The sequence below is a fragment of the Felis catus genome, chromosome A1 (genome assembly GCF_018350175.1).
Source record: "Felis catus isolate Fca126 chromosome A1, F.catus_Fca126_mat1.0, whole genome shotgun sequence".
In the NCBI taxonomy this organism is placed as follows: Eukaryota; Metazoa; Chordata; class Mammalia; order Carnivora; family Felidae; genus Felis; species Felis catus.
The window spans coordinates 55,046,646-55,070,820 of NC_058368.1; the positions used below are offsets into that span (position 1 = coordinate 55,046,646).

At 34.5% G+C, this 24,175-nt stretch overlaps 1 long non-coding RNA gene across 1 annotated transcript in view; it reads right to left on the reverse strand.

The window, feature by feature from the left end:
• LOC123384597 overlaps positions 1-24,175 on the reverse strand; it is a 191,288-nt gene that overhangs the window by 161,021 nt on the left and 6,092 nt on the right. The gene's annotated exons all lie outside the window — the stretch shown is intronic.

Sequence of the window (24,175 nt, forward strand, 5' to 3'; positions counted from 1 at the left end):
CTCACTAATTCTATGGTATATTCCTGAACTGCTTTAGACATTTTCTTGTGTGCTGCTCCAGCATTTAACAAGGTTTTCTTAGCTTTTCAGGTTCAATGAATTTGTGAAAGTTTCAGTTATGTGCATTTCCAATCTTTTCGTTTGAAAAACCAAGGGGAATTGAGGTGGTTAGGGGCTGCAGGGCAGCAGTCAACTATTACAGTTTAAAAAAATAATAATATAGTGCTTGCTCTGCTAAGGAAAGTAACAAGGGACTACAAAACTAGGTTTGCAGTTGAGTAGAGAAATATTGACTCCACAAAAGTAAATAGAAGACACAAAATACAGAACATTTCACAGAGCAATATTTAGAGATTAGGTCAGCCTTCAAGTCATTTACTACCAAGCCAACTAAATTAACCAGAGACCGATGCTACAGGGGAGAACACTAAGATTTTATCCTGTAGATGGGTGGTTTAGTGATAAACTGTTCTCAATCTTCTCAAGGATACCATCACAGTATCAATTCATCTTATTGGAAATATATAGATTTATTGCAAAATATAACATTAATAAAAGTTTATTGGTTATAAGCTTTTAGTAACCTTAAGAGAATAAGCTAGAATCTCCACTTTGTATTTAGCTTTAAATGTGTAGAAAGTGGGAAAACACTACAGATAAACAAAGAAGGATGCCTTTTCTACAGAAAAGGTTTGGGTTTAAAAAAAACAAACCTGTGGAGATTTATAATAAAAGGCTTTGTGAGTTATACTGAATTCAATACACGCCCTACACACTCGAGCTATTAAAACTGTGAATATTACTTATTGAGCATTCATACCAAAATGCAGCTTTCACAAAATAATAAGGTATACTATGCCTGAATGAATTTTTTTTGTTTTAATAAGAACATACTTTTTTGAAAATTCTGACTTTTATGAGGCAAATGCAGCTATGGTACTATTATTGCATTACTCTAAGTTTATTCATATTTAAAATGATTTTTTTTGGTCATTAAAAAATATGAGAGGAAGGGAATAAAGGCAGTTTCAACTTAAAAAATAAGACTGGGAACAGGAGGAAGTACAAAGTGAGTACTGAACCAAAGCTTGTTTCAGTATTTTAAGCAGGCCAGCTGTTTCAACAGAGGGGGAGACATGAGGCTGGCTTTGTTGTGAGCACTTTACTGTGTTGACTATTGCCTGAAATGTAGGTATTCAATAAAAACTTACTACCCATTGAGAAGATAACGACATGCCTTATGTAACTAGACCTGCTACCCCCTAGATCATGGAATTAAGCAATTCCTTCTTTTATTACAGGCCTCAGATTCTTTGCTACTAAAGAAATTGACAAATGTCCTTTCCAACTACTAAAATTTTGTTTATAAAAGAAGTGAAGTTTTATACCTAAATGTATTTTTCAATAGTAGCATGAATTGCTAAGAATTCATTTCTTTTACTATTTTAAATGGAAACAGTCTGTTCTTCTTTGAATACTGAATATTGGATATTCATTAAGCATTCTGAAGACTTAGATCTTAACCACGAATATCAGTTAGGTTACTGCCTTTCCCCTTGCTCTTAGTTCATGTTACCTTGTTTTAAGAATGGCTATTTTAAATGAATGAGGCTTGAGTAAGCTTTTAGGACAAGGGGAATGATGAAAGCACAGCAGTCTCAATATAAAAAGAGGAAGATTAATATTCTGAGCACAGGTGGGAGCAACAGATTTGCAAAAGAGGTTTGTTTTTGTTGTTGTTGGTGGTGGTGGTGGTGGTGGTGGTGGTGGTGATGGTGGTGGTGGTGGTTTTTTAAGGGGTCTCAAATGAATAGGACTTGGGAATTCAGGGAGTTAACTGGTAAGTGGCAAGCAGCATGCTTAAGACAATACGGAGTGATGAGGACTGCAGGAAGGAGAAAGCAGTAGGAATCTCCTAAGTGCTTTCTGATTCAAACCTTTTGGATAATGCTGTGCTGGTGTAAAGTCCTGAATCTGTATAACTTCCTCGGTATTTTCTATCATTACGTAAAATATTGCCAAGAGTATTTTATGTTCTTACACCGTGGATTGCTGTAAATAAATACGGAGTTTATGCATTAACAGCACTATGGCTAGCTGAAAAGTTAAGCTGTATAATTGATGAGACAGGAAATGGAGATAATCAATAACTGAAATGGCTTCCATGATATGAGTCCTGTTTCTCCTGCACTGACCAAGCATCCTGTATGTTAACTCAAAACCAAAACTTGTACTAAAGTCAAAGATAAAAAGACATTTTTTTTCCTTAATCAGAATCTGTAAGTATCAGACTTCTCCAGTAAAAGAATGCATGATGATTCCGTACTTAGTATTATCACTAGGTTTTGGTTTGAGGTAAGTAATAGGATTCCCATGAATCTAATTCAAAAATTAACATGCATGTTTTGACAGGCACCAATCTGGATAGACAAATAAAAGGTAGTTCCTCTCTAGAACAGGGTTGTTTGTGTGTGAGAGAGAGAATACGTGTATATAAAGGGACACAGAGTAAAAGAAAGGAAGGAAATAAATCTGCCACATGAAAAACTGAAGAGATATTTTAAATCAGAGCTGCTAATATCTGGTGATAGAATTGAATCATAACAACATATAAACTTTCTTGACCTTTGAATTCACTCTTGTGCTTTCACCTGACAAGTTAAGAGGAAATTACTATAGAAAAGACAGGAAATGGTTAAATTGTATTGGACCATAGAAACAGGCAAAGGTAATTACCATCAGTCTTTTTAAATTTACTAGACAAAAATAATACAGAAAACTGAAGTCTAGTTATCAGTATATTTAATGAAAACTCCCTTCGCAGTATCTTTATTTTTTAGTAAATACTTATACCTGACTGTAAAATATCTCTACAAAATTCTCCTGTTATTAATATAAAAGCTTTAATGACATCTGGGCAGGCACTTAGTTTTTCATTTATTAATTTATTATGCCTTGTAAGTAATTATTGAAGAAATTTTATTTGTGTAATATGACAAATCCAGAGGTAATACAAAGCTGCATTGAAAAAAAAAAAAGAATGGAAGGAAACATTAGGAGGCCACAATGACAGCTCAGATGAAAGGTTTTAGGTAACACAAAGATGAGAAGGGCAGGACAATATTAGACTATGGCAATACCATTTCAATGTCCACAAAACATGTTCACACAAAGGCTTAAAAGAGGAAAGGTAGAAATTAGGAAGATAAATGTACAGGCTCAGAAATGCTACCCACATAGAAAGCCCAGATTGCTTTATCTAAAACATGATTCATTCGCAGATGACATGATACTCTATATGAAAAACCCAAAAGATTCCACCAAAAAAACTGCTAGAATTGATTCATGAATTCAGCAAAGTTGCAGGATATAAAATCAATGCACAGAAATCAGATGCATTCCTATACACCAACAATAAAGCGACAGAAAGAGAAATCAAGGAATTGATCCCATTTACAGCTACACAAAAAAACCATAAAATACCTAGGAATAAATCTAACCAAAGAGGTGAAAAATCTAAATACTGAAAACTATAGAAAGCTTATGAAAGAAACTGAAAAAGACACAAAAAAATGGAAAAAGATTCCCTGCTCCTGGATAGGAAGAACAAATATTGTTAAAATGTCAATACTACCCAAAGCAATCTACATATCCAATGCAATCCCTATCAAAGTAACACCAGAATTCTTCATAGAGCTAGAACAAATACTCCTAAAATTTGTATGGAACCAGAAAAGACCCCGAATAGCCAAAGCAATCTGGAAAAAGAAAACCAAAGCAGGAGGCATGACAATCCCAGACTTCAAGCTATACTACAAAGCTGTAATCATTAAGACAGTGTGGTACTGACACAAGAACAGACACTCAGATCAATGGAACAGAATAGAGAACCCAGAAATGGACCCACAAACGTATGGCCAACTCATCTTTGACAAAGCAGTTAAAAATATCCAATGGAATAAAGACAGTCTCTTCAGCAAGTGGTACTAGGAAAACTGAACAGCAACATGCAGAAGAATGAACCTGGACCACTTTACACCATACACAAAAATAAACTCAAAGTGGATGAAAGACCTCAATGTAAGACAGGAAGCCATCAAAATCCTCGAGGAGAAAGCAGGCAAAGCCTCTTTGATCTTAGCCACAATAACATCTTAACAGGTCTCCGGAGACAAGGGAAACAAAAACAAAAATGAACTATTGGGACCTCATCAAAATAAAAAGCTTCTGCACAGCGAAGGAAACAATCAGCAAAACTAAAAGGTAACCGACAGAATGGGAGAAGACATTTGCAAATGACATAGCAGATAAAGGGTTAGTATCCAAAATCTACAAAAGACTTAAACTCAGCACAAAAAAAAACAAATAATCCAGTGAAGAAATGAGCAAAAGACATGAATAGACACTTCTCCAAGGAAGACATCCAGATGCCCAACCGAGCATTTGAAAAAATGCTCAACATCACTCATCATCAAGGAAATACAAATCAAAACCACAATGAGATACCACCTTACACATGTCGGAATGGCTAACATTAACAACTCAGGCAACAACAGATGTTGGCGAGGATGCGGAGAAAGAGGATCTTTTTTGATTGTTGGTGGGAATGCAAGCTGGTGCAGTCACTCTGGAAAATAGTATGGAGATTCCTCAAAAAACTAAAAACAGAAGTACCCGATGACCCAGCAATTGCACTACTAGGCATTTATCCAGGGGATACAGGTGTGCTGTTTAGAAGGGACACATGCACCCCCATGTTTATAGCAGCACTATCAACAATAGCCAAAGTATGGAAAGAGCCCAAATGTCCATCGATGGATGAATGGATAAAGAAGTGCTATATATATATAATACACATATATATATACTATATATATATGTATTATATATATAATATATATATTATATTATATAAATATTATATATATTATATTATATATAGTATATATATTATATAATATATATAAATGGAGTATTATTCGGCAATCAAAAAGAATGAAATCATGCCATTTGCAACTATGTGGATGGAACTGGAGGGTATTATGCTAAGTGAAATTAGTCAGAGAAAGACAAAAATCATATGACTTTACTCATATGAGGACTTTAAGAGACAAAACAGATGAACATAAGGGAAGGGAAACAAAAATAATATAAAAACAGGGAGGGGGACAAAACAGAAGAGACTCATAAATATGGAGAACAAACTGAGGGCTGCTGGAGGGGTTGTGGGAGGGGGAATGGGCTAAATGGGTAAAGGGCACTAAGGAATCTACTCCTGAAATCATTGTTTCACTAAATGCTAACTAATTTGGATGTAAATTTTAAAAAATAAAAAACAAAATTAAAAAATCAATAAAATGTGATTCATTCAACACTCAAAATGGTTTTCTAAGTGTTGAAGTTTCCAGTGTTGTTCCTCTTTTCTGTCATTTTTTTTCTATTTTTCAGAGGAGAAAGATGAAAAAATATCATAATTGATACTTTCCAAGTATACTTGACTATAAGCATTGTGTCATCCAAAACCATTTAAAAAGGACACTGTAAAAATATCATTTTAGGGATTTTTACAAAGTTAAGATAGACCTCCAAACTTGTATCACTCCTCAGCCCTGCCAAACAGGGCATCACACAAAATCTTTATTCCCAAATGCTCAATCATATTCGATTTGATTGACAGAATGGTTTTAAATGGTGTCTTTTAATACTTACAAGAATCTCAATGAATTGGAACTCCAGGTAAAACTTATTTTTAACTAGAATTTTCTATAACATTTTTAAAGGAGGGGCTTTTTATTGAGCCTGAAAAAAGAAATGTGTTTACTTTCAGATTTTATCCAAGAGAAATTCATACTTCAACTGCTACATTTTATTTATCACTAGAATATCCATGAGGTAAGGGATGTGGATGGTACTTTCACTGCCATATCCCAGCTGCTACAATAGTATCTGGAAAATGGTAGATTGAATTTTCTTGGAACAGTACTGGGGAGCACTGAAGGCTTAAAATAACCATGATTTGTGAGGGGTAAGGTGAAGGGAAAAGTCTTCCAAGTTTTCAAGTCTAGTAGTTGAGATGATCTTAGTATCATTAACAGAAAGAAAAAAAAACATAGTGAAAAAACAGAAAATAAATGGAAAAAACTAAAGGAAACAAGTTCAAAATTACCTATGCTATGGTAAATGAGGCAATAAGTAGAAAAGTGAAATTTTCTACCAGTCAGTGGGGAAATCTAGAGGAATTTCACAGCTAGTGGTATAAATTATGGGGCAATTTTCTTAGATTAAATATTACATTCCTGAGAGCAGATGAGCTTGAAGGGCAGAGGATATAGAGTGGATTGCTGTTTTGGAAACACACACACACACACACACACACACACACACACACACACACAGTAGGTGGGGGAGGAGGTATAGATTTAAAGGAGTAGGAAGGAGTAAAAGGAATTAAAAAAAAAAAAAACAGTGCCATGCAAGCCATAAAAAGAGAATTTTCACAAAGAGAAAGTCAACTCCATCAATTGCATAGGAATCATTGAAGGTCTGAAAGCGTCCTCTGTAACCTCTCACCCGCAGTATGAATCAGAGGCTGACTAATCTAATTGAATTGACCTCTTGGGTTGAGATTTAATTTGGTAGCTCTGTGAAAACTATTTTACTTTGGGGAAATTTAACTGATTAAGTGTGCATTCTCTATTGTACCTAATCATTTTTACATGCTTACAAATTTTAAATGCTCTGTTATATTACCTTGGAACTCATGGCTTCCTTAGTAGAGTTTAGTAATAAACACATCAAAATCTTCCACATGTAGGTATGCTCCTATTTCCTAAATGTGCATTGTACCTGAATCTATATCAAATTTCTTGTATAAATGCAGCAAACCCTCAAGAAATATGTGGTATCGCTTTGCCCTCTACTGCTAGAAGGAAAATGGGTCTTAAATCCATTTTCTTCTTCTTTACCATCTAGTGTCTCCTATTGATGGTTTTCCCCTTCAACTTTTGTGTGATTTACTGTCTTCCTGTCATTACACAGTTGCTACTCTTGGATTACATTGCAATGAGCTCTCCCCTCTCTGTCCTGTTAGCTTATTGCTTTCTCTCTTTGTTGCATCTCAACTTTTTCACCTCTCATTATCCTTCTGCCATCAGTCTTATCAGCTTCTTCTCAATTCCCACAACAGTAATCCTCATCTATGTTTGGTTTGCTGATTTTTTATCCTTCCTCTCCCTTTGTTTTTGGCTTAACTGTTCTGCTTTATGTATCTACAGTGCATTTTTTTTAAATCATGATACTTTTTAAATATTGCATCAGGTCCAAAGTTTTACACATCAGATCATATTGGTGCTTTCTCTCATGCCATTTCACTACTGAACTTGTTCCCCTTACATCATATCACCTGCTTTTCTGGCATTTTACTGCTTTAAGTCCTCAGTCTTTGCAGAGCCTATGAATCAACATCCTTTATCGTACTAAAGCAATTTACAGTGGTCACTAGTGAATTGCTCTTTTTTGGCTACTCCAGGGAAAGACTATTTTTTTTATTATTTCTTGTTTCCACTAAAGAAAAATCACTCTATGTAGAAAGTAATATAAAAAATAAAGCCCAGATATATTACACATCAGTAATAGTGATTTTTCCTTCTTTTGTTTTTCTTTAGTTGGAAGAAATGAAAATTCAGAAACACAATTATAAGCTCTAATTTTTTTATTAGTTATTATGCAACTGAGGCTGTGTCATCATGATATTACAGCATGAAAAAAAATAAGTTCAATTATCTGTTTGATACCTGGGTAAATGTCAACAAAATCTTCTTACTAAATCCAATTTTTATTATAGAGTTGAGGCAAACCTCTGCATGCCAGTAAGCAAAATTAAAAATGTATGGATTTCATACACATTTTAATACACAAGTATAAGCTTTTTCCAAATATATTAAATTAGAAAGCTAATTAAGACAACTTAAGGTCAGTATTTTTTCCACATCACTATCCATCAGTTTCCTAATCTGTAAAATAAAGGCTTAAAGATGTTTTCTATGGTAATTTTCTTGTAAATTCATATTTCTAATTTTGCATAATAGTTCATTTTGTTTACCAATATAACAAAAAGCTAAATGAAAAGTGTATCTTTTGAATTTCTCTCCTGTCAGAAGAGTTTGTATTCCCAGAAATTTAGTCACTTAAGTCTACAGAAAACACATCAAAGAAAATTTTCTATAAACGGTACTTAATCTGGAAAGTTAAGATCTAAATTTATAGAGGCTTAAATTTTCCTGACTTCAAAACTAGAACTTTTTATGCAAAGGAACAATGAGTTCCCAATTGCCAGATTGAACTAAACCTTTCTGAAGTAACCATACTTGACCCCAATTGTTGTGGTAGCCTCACAGCACATCTTCTGTAACACTTTTCTAGATATCTTACTGCTCTGGTTCTTTCTCTATGATGTCTTCTTCTCACTACTACTATCTCTACGTTAGCTTTTCATCTACACATTGATACACTGCCTATGTATTACTGACTTTTAATGTTATATCTCTACCTTATATTTCTCAGTTTGTTTTCAAGACACTTACCTGCATCTGATGGCAAGTCATACCTACTTTCTTCGTAAGATACTAAGAACCTGACGTTACTGAATATCACTATTTCCCATCACCTTGAATCTGTTCGACATCCTATCCTAACCCTATCTTCACCAATAGTACTGTTATCCATGGTCACTAACCCACATCTAGGACTTCTCCCAGTCCCTCAGGCCCCAAAACTGTTCACTCTAAGTATACTTTAGGGTCACTATTTCAATGGACTCCCAAACCACAATTCTTGTCTCAGTGGTTACCTTTGTCCACTACAGTCACTGATGCTTTCAGCGTGATCCTTCTACATGTCAATATAAGTATGTCCTTCTACTAATCTTTTGAGTTTCTTCCCATGGCCTTGAGAAATAAGAACAAATACCTTTGGGTTGTGGACCTTACATGATCTGAGCTTTACTAACTCTTCAGATATCGACCACAAATATTAATTCAATTTTCTGCCCCAGTCTTTTGAAAAAGGCTAAAAAATTCCTATTCTTTATTGGTGTTCAATCTTTGTTTATACTTTTCACTCCATCGTCAGTGTTGCTAAAAAAATTAATTAAAAAAACATAAATATCTGATTAAATTCTATATATTCTCTTTATCATCCCCTATAAATGCTAAGGTAGTTAGTTAATTTACCTCCTTTTCAACACCTTATACCCATCTCTAGAAAAGAGTATTCAAATAAAATGTATGTATTTTTAAATACCCAGTAGGGGCAAAGATCTGTATTAAATGCACCTTGACTTTTATTTTTCTTTAGGTTCTTTTCTCCTACAAGACGTACATAGATTTTTACAACTCTTCTTCAGTTTTATGGGGAGAGAAATTTTGTTATATTTGTAAACTCTAGAAATGTATAATGGGAATCTTCACCTTTCCCTGGGTTAAATGTAGAAATTGTGTAATTTTGATTTTACATTTTCTGTAGATATCAGCCATTGTTGTCATGTATCCTCATATTAAGTAAAAATTTGCCCATAATTGTTCCATGAAATGATGATTCACAAGTATTTTTCATTCTTGAGTAAGGACTGGAAATGTTTTAAAAATCAATAGATGTTTTTACTGTAGGATATCTTAGAACTATTATTATACTGATGTACACTTCAAATTTTCAGAAGTATACAATAATACAGTGTTTCACAAACTTATTTCACCAAATAATCTTTTAATGACAAGTGTTACCTAATATCAAATGAATGTCTAGCAACTATTAGCATGTATCAAATCAACACCAGTTTTGAAAATGCTGATCTAATTTTCATCTTCCTAAACTGTCAGAAGATATTTCCTATACTAATTCAATTAGTGAGTACTATATAAGAAGCTATACTTCCACTAGTGACACTCTGGAGTCTCCAAAAAAAAAACTTAGAATATAAGAAAAGTCCCTAGGTGACTAGGAAAAAAAACACAATACCTGAAATCCTGAGATGTATGATCCACTGTTCTCAGTAGTAGAAACACAGTGATACTTAAAACATGGTCTCTGGCCTTAGTAACTCTGAGTTTAGAATGTAATTTGTACCAATAAGTTGGAGATCACAAGAGGAATTAGTTATATGGATAAATAGGTAATTTTGAGGAATGTGTTCAATCAAGTGTAATGTGTCCTCTAAAACCTCTCATTGCATTATTTTCATGCTAGACAACTTCAAGTAGAAAATTCTTAAATCAACTAAAGCAAGCATAAAAGAAACTGGCCTTACCTAGAAAAAGGGGCAAGTCATCTGGATAACTTCCTCTTCAAAGAGAACATCTTCTGCTAAAATCTTTCTCTGGGAGATTTAACTACCTGACAGGAAGTATCTTTTTGCACCTATTTCATTGTCATGTTATCCCAAGTAGAAACTAAGGGCTCTCCTGCATTATTCTATGGAATCCCATAGCCTTTGTTACTGAACCCCAAGACCTGGACTACCAGTCATCTTAGCCTTTGTTTCCTTTGCTTGAAAATGGAATTTTCAAGCCAAAACAGAGAAGATAAACATGCAGAAGGAACTACAAATAAATGGTCCTAATATTATGGTGAAAACATATATTTTAGACTTAATTACCTAGATTATATATCTTTGTATAACTAGTCTTAGTAGAAAAGGTAATATTTGCCTCAGAACGCATGTTCTTCCACACCAATACTTTAGATTACTTATCGCTGGGTTTCATTCCCATTCTATTTTCTCTTGAATGATCTCTCTAGATGGAAGTAAAACAACTACAAAAGAGATTAAGTTTTTACAACATACAAAATTCAGTCAATTTTGGTAGGAGGACTTTATTGGGTTTTGTTTTTCCTTTGTTTTTTTTAAAGCCAAAATTAATATTACAGTTATTAACTTTTAAAAAAGTTTTTTATTTATTTTTAAGAGAGACAGAGCATGAGTAGGGGAGGGACAAAAAGGGAGGGAGACACAGAACTCAAAACAGACTCCAGGCTCCACGTTGTCAGCCCAGAGCCCTACTCAGGGCTCAAACTCACCAAATGGGAGATCATAACCTGAGCCAAAGTTGGACACTTAACTGAATCACCCAGGAGCCCCTACAGTTGCTAACTTTTAAAAAGTTATAGTTTGGGATGTCTGGGTAGCACAGTCGGTTAAGCGTCTGACTCTTGATTTTGGCTTAGGTCATGATCTCACAGTTTGTGGGTTCAAGCCCCATGTCAGGTTCTGCTTTGGCTGAATAGAGCCTGCTTACAATTCTCTCTCTCTCCCTCTCTCTCTGCCCCTCCCCCCCCCCACACTCTGTCCCTCCCTCTCAAAAGAATGAAGTTTAAAAAAAGTCACACTTTTCTTTATTAATAAAACGTACATATAAATTAAGATGCTAATGAAAATTCTTAGAGAAACTGTACATGTTAAATTTATTTTGGATAAGCATCAAAAGAGATTCTTGATGCATATTGGTTAAAGCAAAAAGGAAATAAATTTGACAGGAGCAGTCCATATGATAATTTATCTTCTGACATGAACTTCAACTTATAATTATTTGAAATCACAAGAATTATTTTTTCAAGAAACTGTCAGTATACACGTTCATAAACTTTGAAAACAGCAGATGCAGCTAAAGACAGATAACCACACCAAAAATAGAAATCTTGAAAAAAAAACATCCATAGAAGTTGTTATACGTAGGGGCGCCTGGGTGGCCCAGTCTGTTAAGCATCAGACTTCGGCTGAGGTCATGGCCTCTCGGTTTGTGGGATCGAGCCCCACATCGGGCTTGGTGCTGACAGCTCAGAGCCTGGAGCCTGCTTGGGATTCTGTGTCTCCCTCTCTCTTGGCTCCTTTCCCTCTTGCTTGCTCTCTCTCTCTCTCTCTCTCTCAAAAATAAACACTAAAAGAATTTTTTTTTAAAAAAGAGGTTGTTATATATATTTAATATTCAGTGACTGCTTTTAATGGGCAATCATGTATTATCTAAATACACTATATTCTTATTTTTTCCCCATCACTGAAATGCTAAGTTTTTAAAAATTGTTTTCACTATATTCTTACTTTAAGACTCCAGAGACTTCAATAAAAAAGATATGTGTGGCTCTGTGTAGGGAGATAAATGTCCCAAAATATCCAATGTTATGGTTACAGGAAATCTTCTTAATAACTGAAATCTACGACATGAACTCTAAAATAAAATTTTATATTAAGGCTTAAGTGTGGATTCACATGTAATCACCTTCCTTATTAATAATATACTAAAACATAATGCATTTTAATTTACAAAGTACTTTTCTTTTGTACCTACTGGCCTATTACAACTACAGCTCAAAAAGTAATTATTCTTGTAAACAGATCAAAGTATGTCTTAATTCTTCAATACAATTTAATTTAAATGACATACTGTCCTATTTATATAATATAATATTGTCTTTGGCCTATAGCTAGGAGCATGGCTTGAGTTTTAATGAAATTAAGCAAAGCAATACTATAATAGCAAAAGGATTTAAATATACTGTTTTCTTTAATTCCTGTATTTTTCATTCTTTTACGTTTGTATTCTTGGCCCTGAATGATATATTTATAAGCCCGTAGCTATTATGATCATATTCATATTGTGCAGGGAATAATGCAAGAAAAATTTGAAATGGTGTGTTTAAGAGCCTCACAGGGACATTTATATCTATCTTCTTAGAACTTAAAGCTTATTTTATTTTTTTGTTGCCTCTAGTTTGTAGCAATTCAGCACTATGTGAAGACTCAGCTCTAGGTAGGCAAGTAACCTCAATATCTCATACAAAAGTTAGTCAATTATACATTTTTCATAAAGTGCATTTTAACAGGCCTCATTATAAACAGGAATGCAGTAGTTTGATTTAACTGAAATGTGCAACTTCCTTTATAGAATTTATTTTTTCAGTTCTTGTATCTGACATAATGGTGAAGCATCTTATATAAAAGTTTTTTTTTTAATTCTTACAGATTTTTGCTTATATGAAAGTATTACAAAGAAAAAAAGCCTCAAGGTCTCAAGTTCCAAAGAGACTATTAAGAGGAAGATGATGATAGTTCGAGGTATTTCCTTATAATTACTCAGATGTTTTGGATACAGTTTGACATGTCCTGATTTCTTTTTCTTATTTCTTAATCTCAAAATTTGAATCCAGCAGGAAATTTAATCTCTTGCTCTCACCTTTTGATCTTATATTTGCTTCTTCCCACTGTCAGAGCCCTGGTATAGTCCTGATGATATCATCCTTTCTATATTGCTTGACATGTTTAGCTGATTATATAGTCTCTAACATCTTGTCCTTCTAAGCCATAATTAACAGAAAATAATTGATATTAAACTATTTTAATTAAATAAATTTCAATTCATTTTGAGCTGAAAACAATCCTTTAAAAATATTAAGTACAATAGAATCCTCTATCTTTTACAAATAAATGTGACACTCCTGGGCTTCTCGTAGGTCTTCAATAAGTACGGAGAAGCCCAAAAACAGGAGAGAAAAAAACAGATCTGCAACAGGATGATGCAATAACATATTTTAGAAAGAAATATTATTAGCAACAATACATATTTTAGAAAGAAAACAAAAGCAAAAATATGTTAAAAAAACAAAACTATAGAAATACCAAAAACTGTAGAAGAGAGATAATAGGAACAACCTACAACATGGCTTTCCCTACCATCTTGGTACTTATGCTAGATACTACCACTGTTTGCCAATACCTAAGTTCCACTCTCCAATCTATTTCTGAGCACACTGGAACATTACAGTTACCTTGATAAGGTATAACATACTCTGCTGAATAAAACATGAGTGACAGTGATATGTAGTACTTGCAGGCAGGAAACATTTAACAAGAAGTAGATAGACATCTACAGAGTGTGGAAAAGAAATAAACTTTGGTGTTTCTAAAATATTGATATTTAGGAGTTACTGCAGTCTATATTGGTCAATATAGTACTCTAAAGTCTATTTTTCAGCTCCTGATTAAGAAATACGTATTTTTCATTGCTTTAGCTGTTTGTTTTGAATCTGGGATCTGTGTAAGGCAACAGTAAGACAATATAAAGGCAAAGACATTAAATCCATCAAATGATAAACCTTGGAGACAGGAAATTGTATACAACTTTCAGTCTCCTATTCCTAAAGTGATAACATCTGACTTAAAAGCTATATGTTATAAATAATCTCAATCATATCCACAAAACCTGAGTTGACCAAACATTCTGTAACTGACATCATCTATCATCATCTCATTTTCATTTGCTTACCCATTTATTACAAGAAAAGCTTGTTAAATTGTGAAATATCATAAAATAGCATGATGCACTTTAGACATCCTCTGATAACTAGCAGTTAAATCAAATCTTGCTTCCAGTACATGAGTCCATCATTTAGTCAAGTATTTTGGAACCCTTTCCATCAATAAGGGTTGAATCAGAAAATCTAACAATTCATTCCTTATACACTTAGATTGAGATTTTATTATAGATACAATTATAAGCATAAAATAAAGTAAGTATTAAAGTAATTAGTAAGTAATAAAGTTAAGAGTTGATTTGGGGTGCCTGGGTAGCTCAGTTGGTTAAGCATCTGACTCTTGATTTCAGCTCAAGTCACAATCTCACAGTTCATGGGTTCAAGCCCTGCACTGGACTCTTCACTGACAGCGTGGAGCCTGCTTGGGATTCTCTGTCTCCCTCTCTCTCTGCCCTCCCCCCCCCACTCATGTTCTCTCTTTCTCCGTCTCTCCCGAAAATTACAAACATTTAAAAAATAAAATAAATTTTTTAAAAAGTTAAAAGTTGATTTATATATTGTTTCCTTAAGACACAAGCATATATAGGCAACATTTTTTTTTTCTTGAGAGCCTGCATGTGTGCATGTGCAAGCAGGAAGGGGCAGAAGAAGAGGGAGAAAGAGAATACTAAGCAGGGTCCATGCTCAGCACAGAGCCTAATCTCACCACTGTGAGATCATGACCTGAGCTAAAATTAAGAGTCAGATGCTTAACCGAATGAACCACCCAGGAACCCCAGCAATATTTTAAAGTTTTAGGGCTTGAAGGAACTCTGGAGTTGGACTGCCTAGTTAAAATGGCATAGCACTTCTTATCAACTGTGTGACCTTGGGAAGTATAATTCATACCCTACTTTATGATTTCCTCATACTGCAAATGAGAATAAAGACAGTATCTATTCCATATGGACAGTCTGAGGATTAAATGAACTGAGATAATTGTAATCCCTAAGAGCAGAGTGATTCCTCAATATTTATTAACTACTGATACTGGTAATTTTTGAACAGGAAAAAGATTATGGTAAGAGATGATTCAAAAGGAGGTAAGTCTGAATGGATATTTAATTGTTCAAAACTATCCTTTTGTATCATACTATGATACTAGAGAACACAGGTTTTATTATATTCCCATAGAACTGAGGGTCAACTGAAACATCTTATGATCAAAATTTTTCAATATTCAAATTCCATTGGTGCTAATTTTTTTTAATTCTTAAAAAAAATAATAATAAATATGAAGATCTGGGCATTGAAATTAAAACTACCCCAAATCAACAACCTCCCAATGAACAAAAGTCCAGGATCAAACGACTTCACTGGTGAGTTCTACCAAACATTGAAAGAAAAAATAATACTTTATCTTTCTCAAATTCTTCCAAAAAAAATTAAAGAGGAGGGAACACTTCCAAGCTTATTTTATGAAGCTATCATTACCCAGATACCAAAACCAAACAAGGATACCACAAGAAAAAAATTACAGGCCAATGTCCCTAGTGAATATAAATGTAAAAATCCTCAACAAAATATTAGCAAACTAAATCCAACAATACATTAAAAGAATCCTACACCATGATCAAAAGAGATTTATTTTAGGGATGCAAGAATGGTTTGACATCCATAAAATCAGTCAACTTGATATGCCACATTAACAAAATAAAAAATAAAAGTCCCATGCCTATCTTAATAGATGCAAAAAAGCATCTGACAAAATTCAACAGCCATTTATGAGAAAACTTTCAACAAAGTGGGTATAGGAGAAACATACCTCAACATAATAAAGGCCAATATGACAAACCCATAGCAAACAACATGCTCAATAGTGAAAAGCTTTTCTTCTAAGCTGAGAAACAACACAAAAATGTCCACACTTACCACTTTTGTTCAACACAGTATTGAAATCCTAGCCATAGTAATTAGGCAAACAAATAAATAAATAAATAAAATCTAAATAGGAAAGAAGTAAAGCAGTAATTATTTGCAGATGACATGATTCTATATGTATAAAACCCTAAAGACTACATCAAAAAAGTCTTAGAATCAATAAATGAATTCAGTAAAGTTTTAGGACACAAAATCAATATACAGAAATTCATAGTGTTTCTAAACACTAATAACAAACTACCAGAAAGAGAATTAAGAATACCATCCCAGTTATAATTGCATCAAAAAGAATATTTAGGAATAAATTTAACCAAAAATGTGAAAGACCTTTACACTGAAAACTATTAGACAAAGATGAAATAAAATGAAGAAGAAACAAATATATGGAAAGATATTCCATGCTCATGAATTGGAAGAATAGTTAAAATGTCCATATTCCTCAAAGCAATCTACAAATTTAATGCAATCCCTATAAAAACTCCAATGGCATTTTTCAGAATGAGACAATCCAAAAATTCTAAAATTTGTATGGAACCACAGAGACCCAGAATAGCCAAAGTACTCTTGAAAAAGAGAACAAAGCTAGAGGTATATTATGCTCCCTGATTTTACTACATTGCAATGCCACAGTAATCAAAACAGTCTGGACTGGCATAAAAACAACATACAAATCAATAGAAGAGAATGGAGAGCCCAGAAATAAACATACGTGTGTGTGTGTGTGTGTGTGTGTGTGTGTGTATGTATATAGACAATTATATACATATATATATATATATATATATATATATATATATATATATATGGTCAATTAATTTACAACAAAAGACACAAGTCTATACAATGAGGAAAGGACAGTCTCTTCAATAAATGGTGCTGGGAAAACCAGTCAGTCATGTACAAGAGAATGAAACTGAGCCACTATTTTACATCATATACAAAAATGAATTCAAAATGGATTAAAGATTTGAATATAAGATTTATATTCAAATCTTTATAATCCAGATACGAGAAGAAAACATAAACAGCAAGCTCTGTGGCACCACACTTGGCATTATTTCTTTTGGATCTGACTCTGAAGGCAATGACAATGAAAACAAAAATAAACATATTGGTCTCTATCACACTAAAAAGTTTCTGCACAGCTAAGGAAAGCATCAACAAAATTAAAAGACAACCTTCTGAATGGGAGAAGATATAATATCCATATAGCCATTATCCAATATCATATCATATATCCAATAAGGGGCTAATATCCAAACTATATAAAGAACTCATACAATTCAAAAACAAAACAAACAATCCAATTAAAAACCAGGCACAGGATCTGACAATTTTTTCCAAAGAACACATACAGATGGCCAACAGCCACATGAAAAGATGCTCAACATCACTCATCATCAGGGAAATGCAAATCAAAACAATGAGATATAATTTCACATCTGTCAGAATGGCTATTATCAAAAGTCAAGAAATAACATGTGTTGGCAAGGATGTAGAGAAAAGGGAACACTCATATACTGTTGGTGGGAACATAAACTGGCTCAGCCACTATTGAAAACATGATGGAGATTCCTCAAAATAAATTAAAAACAGAACCACCATATGATCCAGCAATTCTACTTCTGGGCATTTATTCAAAGAAAATGAAAACAAACTAAAAAAAGTAATGCACCCCCACGTTCATTGCAGCATTATTTACATTAGCCAAGATATGGAAATAATTTGCACGCATAAATGGAGGAATGTTGACATGGTATAAACATACCAGGGAATAGTACTCAGCCATAAAAAAGAAGAAAATTTTGTCATCTACAATCACATGGATGGACCCTAAAGGTATTATACTAAATAAGCCAGGCAGCGAAAAACAACTGCCATATGATTTCACATACGTGTGAAATCTAAACCAAAGCAAACAAAAATTACAGATACAGAGAAAAGATTGGTGGTTATCAGATGGGAAGAGGGTGGGGGTGGCCTAGGAGAGAAGGTGAGAGGAGTCAATTGTATGGTAACAGATGGTAACAAGACTTATTGTGATCACTTTGTATTCAATGCAAATATCAAATTATGCTATATACCTGAAAATAATGTCATACCAAGTTTACTTCAATTAAAAATTAAATAAAATTACACTTAAGAAGTGTCTATGGAACCAAATGAGTTTTTTTCAACCTCCATTCTTTCCAAGTTCTATTTTAATAGGCTTCAAATACTTTTATTCTTTATCCCCTTCATTATTATGATAACCATTTTCTAAATTAATGCAATCATTTTTTTTTCAGTATAGAGACTGCATAAAGTACTCTCTTTGTTCCTAGAGACACAAAGAAATTGGAAGGAGTATCTGTCCTCAGAGAGCTTAGACATTTAATTAGGCAGAAAGAATGTAAAAACATAATTCTAATACTGCAAGACAATTGTTAGAGCTTAACTCAGGTGGCTGGGTGGCTATCTGACTCTTGATTTCGACTCAGGTCATGATCTCATGGTTCGTGAGATCAAGCCTCAGGTAGGGCTCTGTGCTGACAGCAAGGAACCTGCTTGGGATTCTCTTTCCCTCTCTCTCTGACCCTCGTTCACTTAAAACATTTTTTAAAAATAGAGACAGATTTACAAAGGAAATCTAGTCATATTTAATGGGTAGCCAAGTAAGACTAGCAAAGGAGGAGAGGCCTAAGCTGTATTTTGGTTGATGAACAGGCACTTCACAGGATAAAGGGTAAACATGGAAGGAAGGGAGTTGAGACAAGTCCTGATTCCTAGTATAAGAAGCAGGGCCACCAGCACAAAAGACCCAGAGCATCTAAAAATCAGCCAGTGTTTGTTACAAGGGTTACAACTGGAAGAATGTGGTGGGTGCAGACCTTGAAGGGCCTTGTACCACCATTTAAAAAAACTTAGTGTTTATTCTCTAAATTATGGAGAGCCATTGAATATTTTATTGGATGTAAAGATGTAATCATATTACAGAGATACTGAAATAACAGTATTGGCAGGCTTCAGTATCTAACCGATTAGATACGGAGGGAATGGGAGTCTTCAAAGGCTTGTTGGTTCCTGGCTTGCACTGGGTAGTACTAAATTAGACTCACTATAAAAATAGTGTAGTAAAACAAACAACAGGTTTGCATTTAATGACAAAACACAATAAAAACCGTTAGACTATATAATTTGGATTTGTTATAGGCACTAACTACCCTACATCTTTATTCAGGAAAAATATCTGGTTCTGAAAGTTTACCTGATTAGTTATATATGTACAAAGGTGGTTTATTTAAAACAAAATAAGGCAGTACTCAAAGCACTTTACCAAATGCAAGAACAACAGTTCAACATCAAATTATTCAGTACTCACCTTAATATGTACTATGTAATAATTGTTACTGTAATAGAATCCGCTTTCAACTCTTAATTTTCTAAACAGTTCAAGTCTGACTTTTTGAGGTAATAGGTGAGATGAGACACCATCATAAAATGTAATATAGAATTACCATTCCATTTCCAGGGGCATGCTGAATGAACTTATAATAGGCCATGTCTAGGAGTTACAAAAGGCTAGGTATCAGATTTTACAGCTGAAGAAGCTCTAGCAATGTGCCAAAGTTATTCTTAATGTGAAGTTATGCAGAAACTATCACAGGTTGGAAAATTCCACTTAGCACAATAGAACATACACAGCAACCTAGTAATATAAGAGTAGGGCTTGCTGTAACACACCATTACAGAGAAACTTAGTTCTCAAGAGTCTGCTGTTTGTGTTTCGAGTATAAACCACATGTTCTTTCTTTCTCTTTAATTCTTACAATTTTCTGTAATTCTGAAAGTGTTTCAAAATGTAAATAAATGAACTAGTAGCTTTGAAAGAAATGGAATAAATTTGCTATTTTTGACTTCTTGTCTGTAATTAAAGGAAATGGAAGAAAAAAATGTAGGAGTTAATTTTAAATTCTCTCTACCTTTGCATGTGCTTGAAATTTATATCACATATTTTAAGAATGTATTATTTTCTTAATTTTTTCTACATGGCATAAATGATCAAAGTTTCAAATCTAGGATATAGAAAATATAGCATTCCAGAATGACCATTTTCAAAACTCATTGAAATTCTTTACACTTCTATATCAATTACACTGTTTAAATATATTCATATACACAAACACGCTCAATAAACAGTTGCAAGAATAATACAAGTAACTTCCATATACCCATCAACCAGAGACCTTCCAATTGTCCCAATACTGTTTTTGTTTTGTAGCAGAAGAATCCAAGCCAGAATCACAATGTGCACTCACTTCATATGTCTTTCTAGTTTCCCACAATCTGAAATATCTCCTTGGCTCTTTCTTGGCTTTCATGATCACAAAATTTTTAGCACAAAACAATAATTTGGTAACATATCTATGTGTATTTATGGAGTACCACCATTGATTAGGCTCAGGTTATGCACTGTTGGCCAAATTATCACAAAAATTAGCACATGACACCCATTACTGGTGCTATTAACTTGGTTTACTTATGATAGTGTCTGCCATGTTTCTCCAGTTGTAAAGGGACTTGTTTCCCCAACCCACTGCCACTATAATTAATAAGTGCTTTGTGGCAGGATATGTTGAGACCATGTAAAATCTCATTTTTCATCCTACCCTAACCCAATGCCAGTTTTAGCATCCATTGATATTTCTTGAATGATTTAGTCATTTATATGGTGTTTGGCAAGTGTGATTTTCTTTTTTCTTAAATTGTATTTATTTACCTTAAGAGAGAGATATATCCCAAGCAGACACCATGCTCAAATTCACAAACTGTGAGATTATGATCTGAGATGACATCCAGAGTTGGACACTTAACCAACTGAGCCACCTAGGCACCCCTCAAGTGTGATTTTCTAATTTAATCTGTTATTTTACATTTACTAGTTTGTATTCTATAGCAAGGAAGAGATTTTACTCTTCTCTATTTATTATTTTATTTTATTAAGTATAAATATATATTTACATTCATATATAAGTATACATATTATATATTTATATAATTATAAATAAATTTATAATAAATTTATTATTTTATCTTACTAATATCAGTATTTCTATTCTAGAAATCCCTATATTTCTATTTTATTCAATAGGTAAAAAAAAAAAATTACTAATAGTATTTTTACACTCAAATTGACCTCAGTTTGATAGACTGAAGCTCCCAGAAGCTGACTTCTGTGATCTTTTAAAATGTCTCCAGGGGAGCCTGGGTGGGCCAATCAGTTGAGCATCCGACTTTGGCTCAAGTCATGATCTCAGGGTTTGTGGGGCTGAGCCCATGTCAGGCTCTGTGCTGATAGCTTGGAGCCTGGGGCCTGCTTGGGATTCTGTGTCTTCCTCTCTCTCTGCCTCTCCCGTGCTCACCCTCTGTGTCTCTCTCAAAATAAATACCCATATATATTTTTTAATCTCTCCACTATTTTATGAGCAATTCCTTAATTTTCTCACAAAACAAGTTATTCCAGGTTTAAATTATTCTTTCCTTGCTTTGGTCTAAGAAACTATAACTTCTCAAGGTATTTAGAAACCAAGGTCAAGAGCTCATCTAGGTATGTGAATTGTTATCCCCAGGTACCCTCAGAAGGAGAAGAATGGAAAGGAGGGAGGGAAGAAACTGAAAGAGAGAAGAAGAGAGGCTCTTCTTTTATTTGGATGTATATTAAAGTATATTATTGACATCTTGGGATTACATCCCTGTATATATTACAGGATATATCTCTAAAAGTCATAAAGTTTATACAGACTTCATATAACACCCAGGACATGATAAAATACCATGGATTGACTCAAAAATGTCTTTTTCAAGTTAATATATTCATGGGAGTATAATTGGTATACCCCCATCATAGTCTCTATTAAAATGTCCAAGTTTAGGGGTGCATCCTACTCTTGATTTCAGCTCAGGTCATGACCTCATGGTTTGTGAGATCAACCCCCACATCAGTCTCAGAGCTGACAGTGAGGAGCTTGCTTGGGATTTTCTCTTGCGCTCTCTCTCTGCCCACCCCCCTGCTTGTGCTCTCAAAATGAATAAAGTTTAAAATAAAGTAAAATGTCGGGGCGCCTGGGTGGCGCAGTCGGTTAAGCGTCCGACTTCAGCCAGGTCACGATCTCGTGGTCCGTGAGTTCGAGCCCTGTGTCAGGTTCTGGGCTGATGGCTCAGAGCCTGGAGCCTGTTTCCGATTCTGTGTCTCCCTCTCTCTCTGCCCCCTCCCCCATTCATGCTCTCTCTCTGTCCCAAAAATAAATAAACGTTGAAAAAAAAATAAATAAAGTAAAATGTCAAAGTTAAATTCAATGTCATATTTCTTAAATCTCCTTTAAACTCAGAAGTTCTTTTTTTTTTTTTTTTTTTATGTCACTGACTCCTGAAGAATCAAGAGTTAGTTGTGCTTGACTAAGGTCTTAACCTTCCCCTCAGCTTGACAAAACTTTAAACAGGTTTCTTCCTGAGTATATACCTCTGACCTCCCTTTCCTTAGAGAATTTACTTTAGAAAACCTGCTGTTGCCAATTTTGTCTCTACCTCTTTGAGATATAAATCTCAGTCTCTTGCCAGGTCTACAACCCATTAATACCTTTCTAAAAACCTGAGAGCCATTCCTTTGAAAGGTAATTATCAGGGAAGTTAATGCCCCTATCTCCTAGTCTCAGTGGGAGGGAAGCAGCCAATTAAGCACCAATTAGCAACACTTATGGCCTAATCACACTAACCAACTTCCCTGATTACATTCTCCAGTACTTCTCACTAGCTCAGTTTAAGGCTGGAAACTCTCTTATTTCAGCAGAGCTGAGTTCCATCTCTCTCTCCCCCTATTGCAATAGTCTTGAATAAAGTCTCCCTTCGCATTTAACTTGTACTGTGTAATTCTTCTTTCACATTAAATAATCTTGTTCTTTCACATTAAGTAAGCTTGCACTTTCCTCTGGAATCAGCTGTGTGATTCTTTGCATATAGTTTATATCTAGTCCTTCTTAGTTATGACTGAACATTTATGACCTCAAAATTCATACACTGGAGCCCTAACCCCTAATCTGACGGTATTTTGGAGGTGGGACCTTTGGGAGGTAATTGAGTTCAGATGAGTTTATGAGGGTGGAGCTCATTTGGATTACTGGCCTTGTAAAAACAGAGCATAGTGCTATCTGCCAAGTGAGGACACAGGAAGGTGGCTGTTTGCAAACCAAGATGAAGGTCCTTCCTTACCATAACCAGGTATGCTGGCATCCTCATGCCTGACTAGTAGCCTCCAGAATTGTGAGAAAGCAGTTTGTTTTTCAAGCCATCCAGTCATTGGTATTTTGTTACAACAGCCTGAGCTAACACACCTGTGTTTTCCAAACATCTGAAATTAACTATACATTCTTGATTATATTCAGATTCAGTTTATTAATAAGAATATTTCAGGGGGTGCCTGGGTGGCTCAGTCAGTTAAGCGTCCGACTTCGGCTCAGGTCATGATCTCACGGTCCGTGAGTTCGAGCCCCGCGTCGGGCTCTGTGCTGACAGCTCAGAGCCTGGAGCCTGCTTCGGATTCTGTGTCTCCCTCTCTCTCTGCCCCTCCCCCACTTGTGCTCTGTCTCTTGCGCGCTCTCTCTCTCTCTCTCTCTCTCAAAAATAAACATTAAAAAAATTAAAAAAGAATATTTCATAGGTTATTCTATTTACCAATACAGAAGGAACATATTGTGGACTGAATATTTTCCTGCAAAAAATTCACATGCATGAAGCCCTAATCCCTAATGTGACTGTATTTGGAGAAAGGGTCCTTCAAGAAGTAATTAAATTTAAGGCTGTAATCCAATAGGACTCATGTCTTTATAAGAGGAAGAGATACCAAGTGTATACACACACAGAGAAAAGGCCTCAGGAGAACAAAGCAAGAAGGTAGCTGTCTGCCAAGGAGAGAATCACA